The sequence below is a fragment of the Monodelphis domestica genome, chromosome 2, assembly GCF_027887165.1.
Source record: "Monodelphis domestica isolate mMonDom1 chromosome 2, mMonDom1.pri, whole genome shotgun sequence".
Lineage (NCBI taxonomy): Eukaryota > Metazoa > Chordata > Mammalia > Didelphimorphia > Didelphidae > Monodelphis > Monodelphis domestica.
This window is the reverse complement of record NC_077228.1, coordinates 451,684,848-451,702,641: the sequence shown is the minus strand read 5'-3', so window position 1 is coordinate 451,702,641 and position 17,794 is coordinate 451,684,848. Positions and strand designations below refer to the sequence as shown.

Genomic DNA, 17,794 nt, shown 5'->3' with positions numbered 1-17,794 from the left:
GCTTCACTTTCCCTATCTGAAAAGTGGAGATGAATAGTCAGTCTTCATAAGAATTATTGTAATAGAGACTTTTATTATGATTAAAATATAAATATAATTATGTTCAATGTTTTTATTAATAGTAATAATGCAACTTGGACTCAACACTCTCAAAGGTGATAAAGTATGGGGGATAGTGGGGCAAAAAAAAATTTAAATAAAAACAAAAATCTCTTTCCCTCCAAATGAGAAGAAGCAAGGTCTAGAGACAGCTTGGACTCAAATCTCAGCTCTGTCACTCCCTGTATTTGCTTGGGCAAGTCATTTATCTCAGTTTCTTCATCTATAAAATAAAGAGATTGGGCTAGATGACCACTAAGCTTTCTCCTTATTCTACATCTATGATCTAGTGAAACCACATCTCGAGTTGTGAATACTTTCTGAAGTAGAAATAATCATAATGTAAATTCCTCCTCTTGTTCCTCCTTCCCTTCTAAATTATCAGCACCACCAGCAGTTCAGCAACTACTACTCATTACTATTACCACTACCACCACTACTATTACTACTATTACTATGTACATTTTCTGATTTCAATGCATTTTAGCTAACTTGATTATCCCTTGAATCCAGTTCTTCTCTAATTACCTCAATGGGGTGAATCAAGTCTTGCCCAGGCTCATCCACATTTTTTTTTTTAGTTTTTTGCTTTCTGTGGCATTTGCTAATTTGGCTAATTCATCCTTGCTTTCACCCTATAATTAGTGAGTCAAGCCACTGCTAGTGAATCAAGTTCAAATTCATCCTGGCAAAACAAAGATTTTCACATATCAGGTCCAATTCAAACTACTCCCCACACACACACACGCACACACATTGATTAAGTGTATACATATAGAAATTTCATATTTTAAAATAAAAAATTGAAAAATAATGGCCATTTGGCAAAGTCTACCCTCATCTTCCTTTCAATTCTGCCCTATAAATATGTCTTGCCAGACCAGGGTTGCATCCTGATTTCATCTCCAAGAATTATAAGAGTGTGAATGCAGTAAGATCTGTGATAAGAACACATGCAATTACAAATGGTGGGGCATCATTCTCTGAATTCTATGGATTCTCCTTCTAGTCTCAAGTCATCCTCAGAGCTCTAGTCATCAAGTGCCAAGCGTAATTCTCTAAAGTTCAAGAAGCACCCTGTGACACTTGGGCAGTTTCTGCTTCATGCAAGATAACCTTTGCTTTGTTCAGGAAGTGTCCACTCTGTCCATGCCTTCTAGTTAACTGCTCTGGTGGCTCTCTATGTATTCCAGTTAGTCTCTATCAGTCCTATTCAATTTTGGATCTTGGCAGCAAGGACCCTGGGCAAGCAAGGCAGGACCTGGAGTGAGAAGGACAAAGGACACAAGGTAAATTCATGCAAGGACTCAATCCCTGAGTCTACTTAGAATTTCTCTAATTACTACTCTTACATCTTCCAGGCATCTCACAAGAATCAATTAATGTCACAGTGCCAGAGTCAGGGAAGGAGTAGGAAGTGAGAGCCTCTATTCTAACTTTAAAATCTCTTTTCTCACTTCTTCCAAATAGTTTGGCAGTTTTAGCCAGACTGGTCATCTCTCTGGCTCCTGAATGGACTCAAAATGATTCCACTCTCTGATAAAGCACAAGGACTAACCTTTCAGACTATGTTATTTTTCAATACTGCTGATTCTAGGAATAGAAGAGTCTCCCTGTCCTAACAGAAGATGCTAGTTACTTGCTCTTCCTTTCAATGAGAAACATAACAGAGTGGAAGTCCAGACCAAACACGAGAAAGTTTTAAGTAGAGCATCACATAGGAAAGATATTTAGACTTCTTCCTGCTACTATTTTGACAAGATGTTTTCATCCTTCCTACTATCTTTGTTTGTGTTTCCTCTCCGGAGATGATGCAGAAATGCTTGTAAATAAATTTATATAACAGTAGAACTACAACCTTGTCATTTATGTACATTTTTATGAGTTTTTCTATTAACCTAGACAACCAAGACAAGGGCAATTTGTTGGTCACTTTGAGGCAACATATTATCATGGAAACAAATTCTTTGACAGTTGGGATCAAGAGATATCAGGAGAAATTATTATTCAGGCAAAAAAAGCTCACTCCCAACAAAAAGGATCTATAGGAATACAGTTATAAAACACTTCACACAAAGGTAGTTCTATACAATTGAGGAATATTAATTATTCATGGGTATGCTGATCCAATATAAGAAAATGAAAATACTGTCTAAATTGATTAACTCATTCAGTGTCATACCAAATACACATTCAGTGCCTATCAGAGAAATTCTTTATAAAGTTATTAAAATTCATTTAGAGGAACAAAAGTTTGAGATTATCAAAAGAATTAATGAAAAAATGAAGGAGGGCTAGCAATACCAGATGCCAAACTAAACTATAAAGTGGTAATCATCCAAGCAATTTTATGTTGGATATAAAATACAGTGGGTGACCATTGGAATAGTTTAAGTATTCAATATATAGCAGCAAATGAACACAGTAAAATACTGTTTGATAAACACAAAGAGCATAGCTTGCTATTTCACAAAAATGCTAAGCGAATAGAAAACTAGTCTAATAGCTCACACAGTATTTGACTTATCTATCATCTATCTATCTATCTATCTATCTATCTATCTATCTATCTATCTATCTATCTATCATCTAGTTTTATATCTTTTGCAATGACAAGTTTCTTGTGGTCCAGGAAGAGGTTGGCCAATAGTAGTCACAGGTTGTAGAAATCCATCCGCCTCATATTCCTGAGATGTTCTTTTGGTAGATTTCCTGACCAGGTGGCTGATTCTATTGGCACTGCTCCAAATGGAAACAGTAGCTCTTCTCAAACTTTATGCCCTTCATTCAGGTACTGTTGGCAGAGACAAAGTTTGAGATATTTTCCATCATCTTCTAGAAATGGGGAGAAGAACCAGGCATCAATCTACTAATTTCCACTATGAATCTTGTCCATATACTTCACTTTGGAAATCCCTCCTGTTCCTTCTCTAGTGATGTTCTGGGGACCATCTCTGCATAGTTCTTCTGCAAGTGATTGATCTCATCATGCTTGCATTTCTGGTTGTGGGTGATTGGGCTCTCAGGCTGCTCTGCCAGTTCACTTAGGCACTTTTTAGGATTCTTCTGAACAACCTCTTTTATCATCTTTGTTAAAACTAGCCACCTCTTGTCCACTTATTTATCCGGCATATGGTTAAAACCCACATAATGTAGGCAGAATACCTCTCAGGCTTCTTCATCATTCTCATTAGACTGAATCCCCTCTACTGAGTGCCAAGTAGTATTCTGAAGTAGGTTTCTCATGTCAAAGATCTCCATGGTGACCTCAGTCTTGCTTCTAAGATGAGGCTAGTGGGGAGGCACAGCCTAAGAGGTTCCCTCAGCCACTGTTTTATTCCTGCACCAGGCAACTCTTGCCCCTTGGGCTCCTGTTGTTGAAGTGGGTGCTGATGGTTGTCCCATGGAATCTACTGGAAGTGAAGTGATGTGGGGTACAAGATTTAGACATAAAGAGTGATGTCACAAGCAAATTAGGACACACAAAAAAATTACCTGTTAGATCTAGGGGCAGAGGAATAGTTCATGACCAAACAGGAAACAGAGGGGATCATAGGAGGTAAAATGAATAATTTTGAATATATTAAATTTAAAAGGTTTGTAAAATCAAAACCAAATACAGACAAAATTATAAGGAAAGCAGGATACTGGAGCAAACTTTTGTAGCAAATTCCTTTGAAAAAAGATTTCATTTTATAAATATGTAGAGAATTGAGTCAAATTTATAAAAATAAGTGCCATTTCCCAATTGATAATGATCAAACAATATAAATAGGTAGTTTTCAGAAGAAATCAAAGAGATTGATAGTTTTAGTGAAAACCAAATGCCTTATATACAAATTCAAATGCCTCTGAAGTACCACTTCCCACCCCATCAAATTCACTAATATGACAGAAAAGGAAAATTACAAATACTAGAGGGAATGGGAAAATGGGTACATTAATACACTGTTGATAGAGCTATGAACTAGTCCAATCATTCTGAAGAACAATTTGGATGCCCCAAAGGCTATAAAACTCAATATATTCTTTGACCCAGTAATATCTATTCTAAGACTATATACTCCAAGAAGATCAAAGGAAAAGAAAAAGGACCCATATGTACAAAAATATTTATAGCCCCTCTTTTTGTGGTGACAGAATTGGAAACTGAGGGGATGCTCATCAGTTGGGAAATGGCTAAACAAGTTATGCTAATTTGATTGTATTAGAATATTATTGTGCCATAAGAAATGATGAAGAAGACAGTTTCAGAAATACCTCGGAAGATTTATGAATTGAGGCAAAGTAGAGTGAATAGAGTTAGGAGAACATTTTAACTGATCAATTGTGAAAGACTTACTTTATATAATACATATATATCTTGCCTTCTCGATGAGTGGAGAAGAGGTGGAGAGAAAAGAATTTGAAACTGAAAATAAAAATTAAATTAAAAAATTACTCCTCTCACAACTTTTCAATTCTCTGTAGTATTTATATTACAGTAGGAGTTCCCCTCTTCCCCCCAATAGGGTATCTTAACTTGGAATCTATGGACTTTTAAAAAAATTATCTTGATGATATATTTCAATGTAATTGCTTTCTGTTGTAATCTTATATAATTTATGTTAATATTTGTTATATATTTATGTTATTAAAGATATTATTCTGAAAAGGACTCAATTGACTTTACTAAACTTCCATGACACACAAAATGGGCAAAAACACTTGGCCTAGAATAGCTAGAAAACCTAGTCACTGCCCACTTTATGGATGGGAAACCAGATTTACTTATCCCCCTCCATTACCACTATGAAGGTTACAGGGATGACACCATCACTCTAGACATGAGATTCAGAGTTTTGTGAGGATTAGGGAATTGCCACTGCCTAATGGTGGTCTGGATCCACTGGGGCAGAGTCTTTTTAGGGGCTGGGAGAGAAAGATATGCACAACTACCTCCTAAATTATTGGATATCTTAAAGAAAAACTCCCATGCAGATACATCTACTTTTCCCAATGAAAATAAAGTCAACAAAAGCAAAAGTAACATGGCTGGAATTTGTTGAGGCTGGTAGAGAGTTGCAGTAAGGGAGCAAGCCAGGCTAGACTAGACCAGGCTTAAGGCTATGAGCTCAGGTGCTAAGACAAGTCACTGATCTTTTCTACCTCCCCTACCCTCCTCTTTTTTTTCTGGGAGGCTCTGTCCTGGCTCCTCCACTCTTCCACCCCCATCTGTGCTGTAGAACATTCCAATGATAATCATATACCTCCTACCAGCCTTGCCTTACAGTGGTTGGGGTCAGATTTTTAATATTTTCTGAAAATTTCACTCTACTGCCAAGAGACTTCACATCCATCACCCAGAAGGGAGGGCCAAGAGTCAAGATCATTATGAACCTGCTGAGGGACAGAGTGGCAACCTGAAACTCTTCCCCCATCCCTGATTTCAGATACCTAGTACATCTCTGTAGGGAAGTTTAAAATGGAAGGGAGGGGAACATTTACCCTTGTTATGTTTGGTTCCTAGATATACGGTGTGGGAAGTGATAAACTTAGAGTCAGAGATTCAAAAAAGAATGTTTAGGGCTTTACAACAGTGGAAAAGTCATCAACTATTGTTGTTTGTCCTTTGTTTTCAAAGAGGACTAATGACATCATGGGGTGATGTCTTTTTTTTTCTTTTTAAACCCTTACCTTCCATCTTAGAACCAATACTGTGTATTAGTTCTCAGGCAGAAGACTGGTAAAGAATTAAGTAATGGGGATTATGTAACTTGCCCAAGGTGACATAGCTAGGAAGTGTCTGAGGCCAAATTGAACCCAGGAACTCCCATCTCTGGGCCTGGTTCTATCTACTGAGCCATCTAGCTGCCCTGGTGATGTCTTGATTTGCATAAAATGCTATGGTTGGTCTCGACAATATCAGAAGTCTCATCCTTTTCTATTTCTGTGACCCTATGCTGTGAATTCAGCACTCTTTAGGATTCATTTGTTTCTTATTAAACCATAATACATTCTTAATTTATTTGAAGCAAAACTTAGGGCAGAGCCAAGATGGCAGAGTAGAACCAGGGAAAGCTTGAAACCACCATGAAAATCCTTTCTGATCAATCTGAAAAAAATCCCACAAAACAAATACTGGTGGGAAAGAACCAGCAAGGAGATGGAATGAAGCTACTTTCATCTAGAGAACAACTTGAAAGGTTGGCAGATAGTGTGTGGATCACTGGAATGAGAGGAGAGAACAGCTAGCAGGGGGCTACAATAAGGAGTAAGAAACAAGCCAACAACAAGTCTCCCCACCCAACGTCTACTGTTCTAGGTTCTGAAACTGGGTCCAAGTCAACATCCAGATGCTGAGACCCCTGCCTAACCCAACAGCAGTGCAACTCAGAACACACACCATAAAGTTTCAAGCAAACGTATAGTAAGGTTCAGAATTCTGGTCCAAGGCAGTCTGTGCTGTATACCTGATTAGCCCAGAGTGAGGTCAGGTGCCCCAGCCCAAGTTTGTAGTGAGGCACTCTGGGTCAGCATAAGCCCAGAGCTAGGCTCCTGAATCTCTAGAGAAGATAGTTCTCAAGGTACTGGCCTGTGGGAGCCCAGACTTAGCTAGTGTACCTTAACCTGATCAAGCCCAGAGTGAAACTGAAAGCCGCCACCCAAGGCTGAGGCTAGAATTTGAGCTTTCAGTAATCTTAAGGGGTGATTGAATCAGCAATGGGAAGTGTCTCTCAGAGCTCCCAGAACTCAGGATATCATACCACCTTGGAAGAACTGAAACCCAGAAATAAGACCAAGATTTAGCATCAAAGAAGAACTAAAATTTAAGAGAGTGCCCCACGATCCTGGAGAATAGAGCCTACCTTTAAAATAAAAGTGAAAGTTAAAGAAAAGGCTGGGGAAATGAGCAAACACACACACACACACACACACACACACACACACACACACACACACACACACAAACCCTACCAAGCCATAGAAAATTTTTTATGGAGACAAAGAGATAGACACAGACACAGAAGTGGAAAGTGAAATAAAAGCAAACACAGTCAAAGATTCAAAGAAAAATATGAATTGGACTCAGATACTGGAAGAGGCCAAAAAGGATTTTAGAAATCAATTAAGAAAGGCAGAGGGAAAAAGGGGAAGAGAAATGAAAGCAATGCAAGAAGAAATGGGACAAAATGAAAAAGGAGGCTCAAAAGCTCATGGAAGAAAACCACTGCTTAAAAATTAGAAATGGGCAACTAGAGGTTGTTGACTTCTTGAGCAATCAAGTAATAAACCAAAATCAAAAGAGTGAAAAAACAGAAGAAAACATGGAATATCTTATTTAAAAAAATTGCCCTTGAAAACAGATCCAGAAGAAACAATTTAAGAATTATTGGACTACCTGAATACCAGGCTGAAAAAAAACCCTGGACATCATAATACAAGAATGTATCAAAGAAAAATGCCCAGATATTCTTGAATAAGAGAGCAAAATAGAAACTGAAATAAACTGCAAATCACTTCCAGAAAGAAATCCCCAAATGACAAGTCTCAGAAATATAATAGCTAAATTCAAGAGCCTCCAAGCCAAGGAGAAAATACTACAAGCAAACAGAAAGAAAAAATTCAAATGCTATGTAGCTATAGTAAGGATTACAAAGGACTTAGCAGATTCCACATTAAAGGATCAGAAAAATCTAGGTTTACAACATAGAATCACCTGTCCAGCAGAATTGAATATATTCTTTCAGAGGAAAAAAATGGTCATTCAATTAAATAGAAGACTTCCAAGTATTTGAACCAAAATAAAGTTAACAAAAATATTTATCTGCATATTTTTACAAGAGTGTTTGGGGAGGAACTGTTTTTTGGTTGTTAAAAAAGATGTCATTATGTAGTCAGTGGAAACCACTGACCTAAGGGCTAACAAGTCTTCACCATTTTCAAATCTAGTAGGAAATTAGAAGACAAATGTACCCTTGTACTGTACCTTTAGCTGCCACCCTAGTACAATTCTGCCTCATGAACATGCTTTTGATGAGTCAGTAATGAGATTATATGCCATGCATGTGAAAGCAGTTCATACAATGTGGTTCACAAAAACTGTCATGTTCTAGCCAAATGTAAGATATTATTATTGCTTATATATATAATTATATATATATATATATATATATATATATATATATATATATATAATTAAAACCAAAAGAAGGTATCAAAACTATAGACTATAAAAATTCAGAGAATGGAAGGGCCGTTTTGAACTGGGTAGTAAAAACAGATGGCAGTTTTGAACCAACCATGGTGGCAACTTCCAAGCTGTGCTGATGACTTTGAAGTGACCTGTATTTTGCATTTGGGGGCATATTAAAATGCACCCAGATGAAGGGAGTACTACAAAACGAGTTAACAAAAATCTTTTGAAATATATACTTGACCATTATATTACTTTTAAAAAACCCTTACCTTCTGACCAAGTCAGAAGAGCAGTAAGGGCTAGGCCTTTGGGGTTAAGTGACTTGCCTATGCAGCTAGCACTCTATCCTCTATTCTATACAGCTGTCCTATTATTTACTTTATTTTTTGATCTTGAGCATAACACACACCAAATAAAATGAACATTTCTATATACATGGTGCAATAGAAAAAGGATTGTAAATGAAACTGTGATTCTATTAGAGGAAGAATGCTATTCTTTTAAAATATATAATTCAATATATAACTGCTGATCTGTGATTCTTTCTGGTCTTATTTGTCACCTTTTGAGGACTTAAAAATTCTTCATTTGTAAATGTCAACTTCTATTATTATGATTTTTATATAAATATTTAATAATATTAATAATAGGATTTATACAGGGCATCCCCAAAGTCTTAGTGAAGCTTTTAGATTTTAACAATAGCTATTTATTCTACTTAAGTGATTGTTAATAATTTCAAACAACACTAGATCTTTCTGCAACCCTGTATTATACTTTAAGGTTTGAAAAATGCTTTATATATATTATTTCATTTCATCCTTAGAGAAACCGTATCAAATAGTGCTATCATTTTCCTTATTTTTAAAATGAGGAGACTGAGACTAGGAGAGATTAAATAGTTTGCTTTTGGTACACAGCTAGTATATGTCAAATTTAGGATTTGAATTCAGGTCTTCCTGACTCCCAAGTCCAGAACTCTATAGATTGCATCACCTAGCTGCCATATATCTGTTTGATATTAAAAACCAAACCAGATAAACATAGAGCTCTATTTTCCCATTAGCACAGTTAGCCATCTCCATATACAAACTATTAACTGCTCTGAACACAGATGGTTGCCACTTATCTATCAAGAACAGAATAATTTCGTGAAGATCCTAGAAACACATTTCCTAGGGGGAAATCTTCAGGTGCATTCTATAGAGACAAGGCTAAATTCATTACAACTATGCTGTAATTATTATAATTATTATCTTGTGGGGAATGGACCCATTGTCTTAAAACCCGAATAAAACTGTACATTAGCTTTTCCTCCTTTGTCCTTCAAATTTCTGTTTAAAGAAGCTTCATATATTAAGCATGCAGATCATGGGAAGCCTTTTACCTATTTTATCCAGCTCTTATGAATAGCAGTTTTAAATGAATAGTTGATAGTCTTATATTTAAAAGATTTACATGGCTGGCCCCAGAGAATGGTGAATCTGGAAGCTTTGAAGAGGTTGTTTTGAGGAAAGTATTTTTTAAAAACTTCAAGGTACATGTAAATATTATTATTTTGTTGTTGTTTTTGTTGCTGTTTTTTGTTTTTGTTGTTGTTATTTACAAGCAATGCTCAAGCCAGGCAAAAGGGAACAGGAAGAAAATTGAACCTGGGAATAGCACCTCTTATGGACAGGTGTCTAAGATAGGGTATTATAATTGATCCAGGGGAAGTCATGAGGGTGTAATAGAAAGAATATGAGAATGACGTTAGGAAGATTTGGTCAAGAATATGGACTGCATAAATTATTAGCTCAATTACCTTAGGTAAGTCACTTTACCAGTCTGGGCCATCTTCAAGTATCGAATTAAGGGGTTAGATAATGATGAATTTCTAGTCTCTTTTAGTTCTTGATCCTTTCAAAAAGCCATGGTTTCAGCATCCTACAGAGTAATAGTTTAGTCATTGCCTAATTTAATTCGTTCAATTTTTTTCTTTCCTTATTGTAAAGCTAGCATTTTTAGTACAATATTAAATAATAGTGGTGATAATGGGCATCCTTGCCTTATCCATGATCTTAATGGGAAGGCTTCTAGTTTATTACCATTGCAGATGATATTGCTGATGGTTTTTTTTTCAAATTTTTCCATTTGAATAAGTTTATTTAGTCAATTTAGAACATTATTCCCTGGTTACAATAATCATATCATTTCCCTCCCTCCCCTCCACCCACTCTTCCCACAGCCAATGTGCAATTTCATTGGGTATTACTTATGTCCTTGTTCAGAACCTATTTCCATGTTGTTGTTAACACTAGAATGTTCATTTAGAGTCTACATCACCAACCATATACCTTGGACCCATGTATTCAAGCAATTGTTTTTCTTCGGTGTTTTTACTCCCACTGTGTTTCCTCTGGATATGGATAGTGGTTTTTCTCATATGTTCCTCCAAGTTGTTCAGGATCACTGCATTGCCACTAATGGAGAAGTCCATTACATTTGATTGTACCACAGTGTATCAATCTCTGTGTACAATGTTTACCTGGTTCTGCTCCTCTCAGTCTGCATCAATTCCTGGAGGTTGTTCCAGTCCCCATGGAACTCCTCCACTTTATTATTCCTTTGAGCACAATAGTATTCCATCACCAACATATACCACAATTTGTTCAGCCATTCTCCAATTGAAGGGCATCCCCTCATTTTCCAATTTTTTGCCACCACAAAGAGAGCAGCTATGAATATTTTTGTACATGTCTTTTTCCTTATTATCTCTTTGGGGTACAAACCCAGCAGTGCTATGGCTGGATCAAAGGGCAGACAGTCTTTTAGCGCCCTTTGAGCATAGTTCCAAATGGCCCTCCAGAATGGTTGGATCAATTCACAACTCCACCAGCAATGAATTAATGTCCCAACTTTTCCACATCTCCTCCAACATTCATTACCTTCCTTTGCTGTCATGTTAGCCAATCTGCTAGTTGTGAGGTTATACCTCAGTTGTTTTGATTTGCATTTCTCTGATTATAAGAGATTTAGAACACTTTTTCATGTGCTTATTAGTAGTTTTGATTTCTTTAACTGAAAATTGCCTATTCATTTCGCTTGCCCGTTTATCAATTGGAGAATGGCTTGATTTTTTTTGTACAATTGGTTTAGTTTTTTATAAATTTGAGTAATTAGACCTTTCTCAGATGTTTTTGTAATGAAGATTGTTTCCCAATTTGTTGCTTCCCTTCTAATTTTGGATGCATTAATTTTGTTTGTACAAAAACTTTTTAATTTGATGTAATCAAAATTTTTGATTTTGCATTTTGTGATTTTTTTCTAGCTCTTGCTTGGTTTTAAAGTCTTTCCTTTCCCAAAGATCTGACAAGTATGCTATTCTGTGTTTGCCTAATTTGCTTATACTTCCCTTCTTTATATTCAGGTGATTCACCCATTCTGAGTTTATCTTGGTATAGGGTGTGAGATATTGATCCAAATCTAATCTCTCCCACACTGTCTTCCAATTTTCCTAGCAGTTTTTATCAAATAGTGGATTTTGGTCCCCAGAACTGGGATCTTTGAGTTTATCATAGACTGTCTTGCTGAGGTCATTTGCCCCAAGTCTATTCCACTGATCCTCCTTTCTGTCTCTTAGCCAGAACCAAATTGTTTTGATAACCACTGCTTTCTAGTACAGTTTGAGATCTGGGACTGTAAGTCCTCCTTCCTTTGCATTTTTTCATGATTTCCCTGGATATTCTTGATCTTTTGTTCTTCCAAATGAACTTTCTTATTTTTTTCTAATTCAGTAAAAAAAGTTTTTTGGTAGTTCAATGGTAATGGCACTAAATAAGTAAATTAATTTGGGTAGGATTGTCATTTTTATTATGTTAGCTCATCCCACTCATGAGCAATCAATGTTTTTCCAATTGATTAGATCTAGTTTTAATTGTGTGGAGAGTGTTTTGTAGTTGTGTTCATATAGTTCCTGTGTTTGTCTAAGCAGATAGATTCCTAAGTATTTTATATTATCTAGGGTGATTTTAAATGGAATTTCTCTTTCTAATTCTTGCTGCTGAGCTGTGTTGGAATTATATAGAAATGCTGATGACTTATGTGGGTTCATTTTGTATCCTGCAACTTTGCTAAAATTGTTGATTGTTTCAACTAGCTTTTTAGTTGATTCTTGCAAAGATTAAAATTTAGGGGAGACTGAAGCAGGTAGAAATTAGTTTCTCTCTGCAAGGAGTATTATATTTTTTTAGAGGTTTATTAAGAATTAAGGATTAAAGAGAATACAGGATAAGGAAAATGTGCCTAGGCCAGAGGCCTAGTCAAGACCTCACCTACATTATGGAAAGAGCCACGTCTGCTCCAAACAGAAGTCCAAAAAGAGACCCCAAAACTTTTGCCACCAGGTTAAATACCTTTCTCGATCTCAGCCCAGGTGAGATTACAAAGCATTCTAGGGAAGTGGAGCAAGGAATTGTGGGGATTGTAGTCCTGCATTCGAGTCTATTTTTTACATTCTCTAGGATTCTTTAAGTAAACCATCATATCATTGGCAAAGAGTGACAGCTTGGTCTCCTCATTGCCAATTTTAATACCTTCAATTTCTTTTTCTTCTCTAATTGCTACTGCTATTGTTTCTAGTACAATGTTAAATAAAAGAGGTGATAATGGACATCCTTGTTTCACTGATCTTATTGGGAATGCATCTAGTTTATCCCCATTGTAGATGATGTTTGCTGATGGTTTTAGATATATACTGTTTATTATTTTTAGGAAAGGCCCTTCTTTCCTATACTTTCTAGTGTTTTCAATAGGAATGGTTGTTGTATTTTATCAAAGGCTTTTTCTGCATCTATTGAAATAATCATATGATTTTTGTCAGTTTGCTTGTTGATACAGTCAATTATGTGGATGGTTTTCCTAAAATTGAACCAACCTTGCATTCCTGGTATGAATCCTACCTGGTCATAGTGAATAACCCTTGTGATTACTTGCTGTAGTCTTTTTTCTAGTATCCTATTTAAGATTTTGCATCTATATTTATTAAGGAGATTGGTCTATAGTTTTCTTTCTCTGTTTTTGATCTGCTTGGCTTTGGGATCAGTACCATGTTTGTGTCATAAAATGAATTTGGTAGAACTTCTTCTTTACTTATTCTGTCAAATAGTTTGTATAATATTGGGGTTAGTTGTTCTTTGAATGTTTGATAGAATTCATTTGTGAATCCATCTGGCCCTGGGTATTTTTTCTTAGGGAGTTCTTTGATGGCTTGTTCAATTTATTTTTCTGATATGGGGTTGTTTAGGTTATTTACTTCTTCCTCTGTTAGTCTAGGCAATTTATATTTTTGTAAGTATTCATCCCTATCACCTAGATTGGCATATTTATTGCCATATAATTGGGCAAAATAGTTTTTAATTCTTGCCTTAATTTCCTCTTCATTCAAGGTGAGGCTTCCCTTTTCATCTTGGATACTGTCAATTTGGTTTTCTTCTTTCCTTTTTTAATTAGACTGACTAGTACTTTGTCTATTTTATTTTTTTCAAAGTACTAGCTTTTAGTCTTATTTATTAAATCAATAGTTCTTTGACTTTCAATTTTATTAATTTCTCCTTTGAGTTTTAGGATCTCTAATTTAGTCTTCATCTGAGGATTTTTAATTTGTTTGCTTTCTAGTTTTTTAATTTGCATGTCCAATTCATTGACTTCTGCCCTTCTTAATTTTTTAATATATGAACTCAAGGATATAAATTTCCCCCTGGGTACTGCTTTGGCTGAATCCCATAGGTTTTAAAAGGATGTCTCCTCATTGTCATTTTCTTCATTGAAGTTATTGTTTCTATGATTTGTTCTTTAATTAACTGGTTTTGGAGAATCATATTGTTTAATTTCCAATTAATTTTTTATTTACCTCTCCATATACTGTTACTAATTATTATTTCCATGGCGTTGTGATCTGAGAAGCTTGCATTTATTATTTTTGCTCTTTTGAACTTGTTTGCAATGTTTTTATGCCCTAATACATGGTCAATTTTTGTGAATGTACCATGTGCTGCTGAAAAGAAAGTGTATTCCTTTTTGTCCCTATTTATTTTTCTTCACATGTCTACTAACTCTAATTTTCTAAGATTTCATTCACTTCTCTTACCTCTTTCTTATTTATTTTTTGGTTTGATTTATCTAGTTTGGATATAGGATGGTTCAGGTCTCTCACTAGTATAGTTTTTCTTTCTATTTCATCCTTGAACTCCACTAGTTTCTCCTTTAGAAATGTGGATGCTATGCCATTTGGTACATACATGTTGAGTACGGATATTTCCTCATTGTCTATACTGCCTTTTATCAGGATGTAATTACCTTCCCTATCTCTTTTAATGAGATTTATTTTTACTTGGCCTTGTCAGATTTCATGATTGTGACTCCTGCCTTCTTTTCATCAGTTGATGCCCAATAGATTTAGCTCCATCCTCTTACTTTCACCCTATGCACATCTACCTTCCTCATGTGTGTTTCTTATAAACAGCATATGGTAGGGTTTTGGATTCTAATCTACTCTGATATTCACTTGCATTTTATGGATGAGTTCATTCCATTCACATTCAGAGTTATGATTCCTAGCTGTGTATTTCCCAGCATTTTGATTTCTACTCCTGGTCCTGCATTTTCTTCTTTCATTATTTCCTCCTACACCAATGTCTGTTTTTAATCAGTCCCCCTAGTTCCCACCTTTATTTTACTTCCCTTTCTATCCCCCTCCCTTCTTATTCCCCCCTTATTTTCCCTGTAGTCTTTCTAAAATCACCCCCCACCCTCTCCCTTCCTTGTACTGCTTCCCTCCCCACCAGTCCGTTTGTTACACTCCTATTCTCCTATATGGTGCAAATCTATTCTCTGCCCCAATGGATTGGATTGTTCTTCCCTCTTTGGGTCAGTTTCAAAGCATGTAAGAGTTGAGTATTTCCTATCTCCAACCTCTTTACCCTTCTAGTGTATTGATGTTCTCCCCTCTCCCGTCATGAGCTTCTTTGTGATGTATAAATTTACCCCCATTTGTTTCTTTTCCCATTTCTTTTAGTATTAACCTCTTTTTTAGCTCTAATTATATATGTATACACATATGTATATATACACACACATGTATATGTATTTATGCATGCATATATCTATATACCTATTTATGTCTTGTCCTTTCATCCTATACAGTTTGTCACTGTTCCCTCTAAGTGTAATTCTTCTAGCTGCCCAAGTGATAACAACAGTTTTTAAGAGTCACCAATGACCTCTTTTCCTATAGGGATACATAACATTTTAACTTATTGAGTCTCTTAAAAAGAAGGGGGAGGTTGTTGTTTTGTTTTGTTTTGTTTTTATTTCCCCCCTTTTTTTTAAAGTACATTTTGATGATTCTCTTGAGTTCTGTGCTTGGGCATCGAATTTTCTGTTCAGGCCTGGTCTTTTCTTTACACATTCTTGGAATTCTTCTATTTTGTTGAATGACCATACTTTCCCCTGTAAGAATATAGTCAGTTTTGCTGGATAGTTGATTCTTGGTTGTAGACCTAGTTCCCTTGCTTTCCAGAATATCATATTCCATGCCTTTTGGTCCTTCAGTGTGGATGCAGCCAGATCCTGTGTTATCCTCACTATAGTTCCATGGTATCTGGATGACTTCTTCTTGGCAGCTTGTAATATCTTTTCTTTGGTCCAATAGTTCTTGAATTTTGCTATAACATTCCTGGGTGTTGTCAGTTGGGGATTAAGTACAGGAGGTGATCTGTGTATTCTTTCAATCTCCACTTTTCCCTCTTGTTCTAGAACATCGGTGCAGTTTTCTTGAATGATTTCCTGTAGTATTATGTCCAGGGTTTTTCTTTTGCCATGGTCTTCTGGTAGACCAATGATTCTTAAATTGTCTCTCCTCAAACAATTTTCTAAATCCTCTGTTTTGTGAATGAGATGCTTCATGGTTTCCTCAATTTTTTCATTCTTTTGGTTTTGTTTTATAGTGTCCTGCTGCCTTGTGAGGTCACTTAATTCTAGTTATTTTATTCTGGTTCTTTAAAGACTAGATTTCATCCCTGGCTTTTTGGTCATCCTTCTCCTTCTCGTCTGATTTTCTTTGGAGGCCATCTTTTATCCTCTTTACCTCATCTTTCATCTCCTTTGCCTCATTTTTCATCTCCTTTGCCTCATTTTCTAGCTGGTTGATTTTGGCTTTTAAGACACTATTTTCTCATTTTAGTTCAAGTGCCTCTGTTTCCACATGACTTATCTTAGTTTTTAAATTCTTTTCCCAATCATCTTCAGCCTCTCTTAATTGTATTTTGAACTGCATTTTGCATCATTCCAAAGCCTGTATCCAATGCACTGGGATTTCTGATTTATCATTTGCTCATCCCTCCCCCTCTGTTCTGTTCACTGTATAGAAGCTGTGTTTTTTAATTTCTTTCTTCTTTTTCTGTTATTTGCTCATATTCACTCCTTCTTTGCTCCATGTATTTGTCTGTGCTCTTGCTCCTCTCATTTTTTTGGTTTTGGGGCCTTCTGTCAGTCTCCCCTCTTGGAGCTTTGACAGAAGATTTCTCAGAGCAGTCTGTGAGGGAGGGTTGTTGGGTTCTGAGCTTCCCTGTCCTCTGGAGGCTTTTGATTGGATTAAAGTCCAGCTGTCAATGAGGGAGGAGTGTGGAGCCTGGGCTTCCCTGAGTTCTGAAGACTTTTGATGGGATTAAGTTCAGCTGGGTTGGGCTGGGTGTGCTCTGAGGCCAAAACCTCCAGGAAGGCTAGAGCAAGCTCCACAGCTCTGGCCAGGCTGCCAGTTCTATGCTCCCTCTCCAGCTCCTTCCCTGCCATCTGTGTTCGACACTCTGAGCTTGGCACAGTCCTGCCCCCAAGGTACACCCTCCAGACCAGCACCTTTGCCTGCCCATAGGTTCCTGCTGCCACTGGAGACTCAGCACTCTAGGTGGACCGGGGGAGGGGTCCTGGGACCTTCCTTCTGCCTTCCCCTTAAACCTGAGTGTTCTTGGATTCTGGCTTTTAGGGGGGGTGTACTTTTTGAATTGAGTCTAGCAGGGAGGGTTCCTTGGCTCTGTCTTGTTGTTAGGTTTGATTTTCAGTCCCCTAGGAGCATTCAGTTTGTGATTGGTAAGAAAGGGTATTCAGAGGTCTGAAATTCTGCTCCTTCTAGGCTGCCATCTTGACTCCACTTCCTTGCTGATGGTTTTAAAAAAATACAACTTATCATTTTAAGGAAAGACCCATTTATTCATATGTTTCTAGTGTTTTTTAATAGGAATGGGCATTATATTTTGTCAAAGACTTTTTCTGTATCTCTTGAGATAATCATGATTTCTGTTAGTTTTGTTATTGATATATTCAATTATGCTTATAGTTTTCCTAAAATTAAGCCAGCTTTCTTTCCTTGTATAAATTCTACCTGGTCATAGTGAATGATCCTTGTGCTATATTGTTGTAGTCTCCTTGCTAACATTTTATTTAAAATTTTTGCATCTATGTTCACTAAGGGAATTGATGTAC

General features: G+C 36.5%; 1 protein-coding gene across 9 annotated transcripts in view; it reads left to right on the top strand.

The window, feature by feature from the left end:
• Positions 1-17,794, top strand: part of LOC100032638 (protein unc-93 homolog A) — a 212,407-nt gene that overhangs the window by 106,631 nt on the left and 87,982 nt on the right. The window contains exon 1 of one of the 9 annotated variants that reach the window (XM_056819021.1): positions 1,010-1,388. The exons of the other annotated variants lie outside the window; for them this stretch is intronic. The gene's annotated coding sequence lies outside the window, so the exon portion shown is untranslated. Of the gene's footprint in view, positions 1-1,009; positions 1,389-17,794 lie in introns of those variants that run through there. 9 annotated transcript variants of the gene reach the window in all.